The following is a 6,528-nucleotide window of genomic DNA, read 5'->3' as shown; positions in this document are numbered from 1 at the left end:
CCCGATCGTCCCAACTGGGCTCCACTACTGATCATCAGGAAAAGAAACATAGTAACGACCACGTTCCTCATCGAACTCCCACTTGAGCTTGGTTGCGTCATCTGCACTGGCATCGTCGGCACCTGCAACTGTTTTGGTAGAATCTGTGAGTCACGAGGACTCAGCAATCTCACACCCGCGAGATCAAGACTATTTAAGCTTAATAGGAAAGGATGGTGTAATGAGGTGGAGCTCCAGCAAGCACTAAGCATATATGGTGGCTAACATACGCAAATGAGAGCGAGAAGAGAAGCAACGCAACGATCGCGAAGCTAGAAATGATCAAGAAGTGATCCTGAAACTACTTACGTTCATGCATAACTCAAACCGTGTTCACTTCCCGGACTCCGCCGAGAAGAGACCATCACGGCTACCCACACGGTTGATGTATTTTAAATTGGGTCAAGTGACAAGTTCTGTACAACCAGACATTAACAAATTCCCATCTACCTCATAACCGCGGGCACGGCTTTCGAAAGATAGTACCCTGCAGGGGTGTCCCAACTTATCCCATTATAAGGTCTCACGGTCAACGAAGGATAAACCTTCTCCCGAGAAGACCCGATCAGTCTCGGAATCCCGGTTTACAAGACATTTCGACAATGGTAAAACAAGACCAGCAAAGCCGCCCGAATGTGCCGACAAATCCCGATAGGAGCTGCACATATCTCGTTCTCAGGGCACACCGGATAAGAGAAGCGTACAGGTACCAACATAACCCAAGTTGCCAAGGGACGGTCCCGCACGGTGCTCTAGTTTGGACCAGCACTCAGAGGAACACTGGCCCGGGGGTTTAAATAAAGATGACCCTCGGGCTCGCGAAAACCCAAGGGAAAAAGGCTTAGGTGGCAAATGGTAAAACCAAGGTTGGGCCTTGCTGGAGGAGTTTTATTCAAGGCGAACTGTCAAGGGGGTCCCATAAATCACCCAACCGCGTAAGGAACGCAAACTCAAGGAACATAATACCGGTATGACGGAAACTAGGGCGGCAAGAGTGGAACAAAACACTAGGCATAAGGCCGAGCCTTCCACCCTTTACCAATATATAGATGCATTAATTAAATAAGAGATATTGTGATATTCCAAAATATCCATGTTCCAACATGGAACCAACTTCAACTTCACCTGCAACTAGCAACGCTATAAGAAGGGCTGAGCAAAAGCGGTAACTTAGCCAAACAACGGTTTGCTAGGAAAGGATGGTTAGAGGCTTGACATGGCAATATGGGAGGCATGATATAGCAAGTGGTAGGTAGCGCACCATAGCAGTAGAACGAATAACTAGCAAAGCAAAGATAGAAGTGATTTCGAGGGTATGGTCATCTTGCCTGCAAGGTTCTCAGAGTTGTCGAAAGCTTGATCCTCGTAAGCCTACTCAACAGGTTCCTCGTTCATGAACTCGTCTCCCGGCTCTACCCACAGCAAGAACACAAACAACGGAACCACAATCAATCACCGGAAATGCACAAGCAACATGATGCAAAACATGCATGATATGAGAGATGTGGTATGCGATGCATATGCGTGCTCCGGAAGAAAAAGAATGAACAAGGCAGTAACTTGGCAAACCAAGTATGCCACTAGAAAGATGAGATGATTTCGGTCGAAATCGATATAAAGATCACCGGAAATGGATGCACGGTTTGCAAATGGCAAGCAGAACAAGAATGACACGATTCTGCGATTAACAGGATGATAGCACTTAGAATACATCAAGTAACTATGCTACAGCACTCCAACATAGCAAAAAATCATATGGCAGTAATATACAGGAGATGCTTGACAAACGATGAACACTGAGATACGGCTAGATCACACAATAACAGGTTCAAACAAGCATGGCAAAAGTGCAAAATATATCAAGATCACAGACTTGGTGAAAATACTGAACATGGCTGAAACAGCATCAGGTAGCAATGTTCAGAGCAAGCAATCAACATGCCAAAGGAACTTAACAGAGCAAAACAAGGCACAGCATGAATTTACTAAATGCATAGAACAAAAGTCCCTTACTGACCATGAGCCAAAAAGGATAATAAAATATGATGGCACCCATGTAAACATAGCAAGTTTCGCTAATAGGTTTCAGACTTAGCAGAAAACAGAGCATGGCAGTAACAGAAATTATGAGGGCATCTTGGTGAGCTTGATTCACTCACCACAAAGCAATGCATGACAAAACAAGCATACCTACAGCAATATGGCATGTTTATGAAGCTAACCACGGCAAGAGAAAGTTCATAGCATGAAAGGATCAACTACAACAACCTTTGCAAAAATGAATATCATGTTAACAATCTGCCAGGAATAATTTATAGCAAAAGTAGAGCAAGATGAGAACATGCTAAGTCACTCCATAATTGCAAACAGGGGCATGGATGGATAGAGCACAACTATATCCACAAAACATCCTTACTGAACATGCCCAAAAAAAGCATGGATCTCTCTGTAGACACATGGATACCTAGCAACAAAATAACAGCAGTAACAGACTTGGTGAAAATCCTAAGTCTCTGAAAACAGAAACATCACGAAGCCTAGTTTACATGCTTGTTCTAGTCACCATATAGATCACAAAAATACATGACATACACCTCTGTAAAGATAGCATAGCATAGATCAAAACACATGTAGAGCTCCTACTCATAAGATGCACACATTAAATGCAACAAAAATAACAAAACACCAAGTTCTGTTAAGTAACAGCAGTAAACATCATATAGCATTTTTGCACCAGAGATTTGGGCATCAATATGGACTCAAATGAGCATGGCACAATGGAGCGAAATGGAGAGCATCTCGTAATGAACATTTCTATATATTACACGCACGAAACGGAGCAGTATGCACGGAGTTATGGTAGGATGAAGAGAGCAACATAATGCAAAATTTTAGGACTTAGAGAAAATCGGAGGGAGGGGAAAGTCAACCTTCTTCCAGATCTGGAGGGATCCGCCGGGCTCGCCAGAGATCGGGGCTGGCCGGCCGGAGAAGGAGGGGAAGAGGGTGGCCGGAGGCGGAGGAGCTCGCCGGGGCTCAGGGGAGACGAGGACGGCGCGGTGGAGTACGGGGCCGCACGGGGCGCGGGCTCCGGCGGGCAGAGGCGACGGGCGCAGCGGCGCCGGAGCTCGCCGGCTCGGGCGCGGCGGACGGCGGTGACGGCGACCGGGCGGCGGGGCGGCGCTGGAGGAGGAACGGAGCGGCGGGAGGCCGCGGGAGGGCGCGGGCGACCGGGCCGCGGGGGCCGGCCGTGGGCCTCGCGGGCCTGCGCTCGGCGGCGACGGCGACTGCCACGTGGCAGCGCGGGAGAGGCCGGGCGGCGGCGGGATTTTTGTCCGGCGCGGACCAGACACGTCCGGCGGCGCACGGAGGAAGAAGGCTAGGGTTAGGGTGGATTTGATCCGGAATTTTCGGGGGTGGGGTGTTTATATAGGCATAGGGAGCAAGGAGAGTCCAAATGAGGTGCGGTTTTCACCCACACGATCGTGATCGAACGACCGAGAGCATGGAGATGACTTAGATGGGTTATTGGGCTGTTTGGAGGGGGGTTTTGCTGCAACACACAAAAGGACTTTGCGGTTACCCGGTTAACCGTTGGAGTATCAAACGACCTCCAAATGGAACGAAACTTGACAGGTGGTCTACCGGTGGTATACCAAGGCCACTTGGCAAGACTCGGTCATTCCGAGAACGTTCAACACCAGCTCACGAAAAGAAAACAAGAGGGGTGCGCCGGTGCACGTGGGAGTGTCGGATTGCAAAACGGACAACGGGGAAAATGCTCGGATGCATGAGACGAACGCGTATGCAAATGAGATGCACATGATGACATGATATGAGATGCATGACATGAACAAAATGCAAAACGAAAAAACAAAACCCGACCACGAAGGGAATATCATAACACATAGCCGAAAATGGCAAGAGTTGGAGTTACAAATATGGGAAGTTACATCCGGGGCGTTACACAGTAGCAGCAGCAGCAGAGTCCTCGTTGAATTTCCTCACTGCATCTTTTGCTTGTTTGGCCAACTTGGCCTGGCGCTTGGCCCATTCTTCAGGAGAATCTTCACCACGCTTGAGGCTGGTGAGATCAGCTTCTTGGCCAGGTGCCAACGGAGGTCTTGAGCATGGAGGATTGAATGCAAATTTTTCATGTACTTGGGAGTCACATATCTGTACTTCCTCCACTCTCTTGCCCATCTCCTCTCTATCTTCTGAATGCGCACCTTGTGCTGATTTTTATCTTCCTTAGGGGGTGTGCAGTATCCAGCATAGATGTCTTCAGGGATTTCAAATGTAGTGTTGACCTCAGGCCTCTTTCCTCCTTTCTGTGGCTTCTTTCCATCAGCCATTTTCTTCAGATGAGGAATTTGGACAATTGAATTTTCTGAAGAAGTATGCAACTTTTCTTCAGGGAACACTACAAATGAGTTAAGTTGATGAGAACCTAGTGATTCAGCTGCGGACATGAGTACTTGTGAACAGAGTATAGTTGCGAGGAATTTGGAGAGGTCATATGCGTTCTCAGAAGGTTTTTCAAAAAGGAACAAGTTTGAGGAATTTGACCAGGCGGGTCTTGAAGAATTTCACTAAGAGTTCTTAGTCTTAGGTTCCAAAGTTGTACAGATCAGAAATCCGCACAATTGAGGAATCTTGAAGAGAAATTACAGCTTAGAGAAATGAATCAAGAACATATGACATGTGAGGTGTTTAGTGTGTGAAGAATTTGAAGAATAAACACCTTTTGAAGATTTTGTAGAAGTCATTTGAATCAAAGAGGGCAGTAAAACTAACTTTTAATTACCCTGAACGAAGAACATGACGAACTGTGAGGTGGAGGAGTGAAGTTCGTCTGTGCAGATCTTCCACGCCCTAACTTGGCGGAGGAAGACGGCTACGGTAGCGGTGGAGTGAAGATTTCCGCGGCCGGCGCGAGTACGACGGCGACGAGGTCGAGGCAGTGAAGCTCTTCCTCACCGGCGACGATGAAGTAGCGGCGGCGCTAGGGTTTGAGAAGCTTGAGCTGGAGAGAGGTCGAGCGGAGTAAAGGAAGTGAGGAAGGGGAGAGGGGGTATTTATAGCCACGGTGAAAAACTGTTTGCCCGAAGAAATTGGACGAACGTGCCCTTGACCCTTCTCAGTCGCTTGACATGTGTCACCCACGTACTGAGAAGTGGAGATCATGTTAGATCGTGGGTGAATAGATAAGTATTTCGTGGGATGCGGAACGGATTGAGCGGCGAAGCCGAAAATTTGGATAAGATAAGTTAAAAGTTCCGTTCGCAAATTCTTCAGCTGACAAGGACACAGTGAAGATTTTGAACGAGTTTCAAATAGAACGCACATGAAGAATTTGTGAATAGATTGGGTTGAGTATAGCATAGAGGGGGAAGGGTTCGATCACATTCACTTAGCAGAAGACGCAACTTGAAGAATTAGCCATAAGTGATTGCTGTAGAGGACATAAACTCATATATATACATATATAGCCAATGAAGAAAAACGACGGAAACAGTGAAGGTTTTGCAAAGTTGAAGATTTTGGACAACTGAGGAAAAACTCAAATTGAAGATTTTCAACTTTTGGTGGTGGCGTGACCCACCGTATAAGAATGATGATTTCAGACACCGCGTACAATTGTCGTAGGGTTCTGAGAATCAATTTCTTCGTTAATTTCTTCACACTTAGAGTGTTATTCTTCATTGATTGAAGAAAAACGTTTCTTCATGTGTTGCACATCTAAGTCATCAATTTTGCATAACTGTTAGGATGAGTGTCCTTTTCAAAGAACATTCGAAGATTCTAAGATATTTAGCTCACACCGCAACTTGCTAAATCTCTTCTCATCCAAGAGCTTAGTGAAGATATCGGCTAGTTGTTCTTCAGTCTTCACATGCTCAATAGAAATGTCGCCCTTCAACACATGATCGCGAAGAAAATGATGACGAATCTGAATGTGCTTTGTCTTCGAGTGCTGAACTGGGTTGTGAGCAATCTTGATGGCACTCTCATTGTCACAGAAGAGAGGCACATTCTTCACGTTGATGCCGTAGTCCTTGAGAGTTTGCTTCATCCACAGCAATTGAGCACAGCAAGAAGCAGCAGCAATGTACTCAGCTTCAGCAGTAGACAGTGATACGCAGTTCTGTTTCTTCGAGGACCAACAGACCAAAGATCGTCCGAGGAAATGACATGTACCAGATGTTGACTTGCGGCCCACATGATCACCAGCATAGTCAGAGTCAGAATATCCAATGAGATCAAAAGCCGAGCCCTTGGGGTACCATAATCCAAGTGTTGGTGTGTGAGCTAGATATCGAAGAATATGTTTCACAGCCTTATGGTGTGATTCCTTCGGTGTAGCTTGAAATCGGGCACACATGCAAACACTAAGCATAATATCTGGCCTAGATGCACATAAATACAATAAAGAACCAATCATGGAGCGGTATACCTTTTGATCGAAGTCAATACCATTTTCATCAG

Source organism: Aegilops tauschii, chromosome 5, assembly GCF_002575655.3.
Source record: "Aegilops tauschii subsp. strangulata cultivar AL8/78 chromosome 5, Aet v6.0, whole genome shotgun sequence".
Classification (NCBI taxonomy): domain Eukaryota; kingdom Viridiplantae; phylum Streptophyta; class Magnoliopsida; order Poales; family Poaceae; genus Aegilops; species Aegilops tauschii.
Note: the sequence above shows the minus strand (reverse complement) of the source record.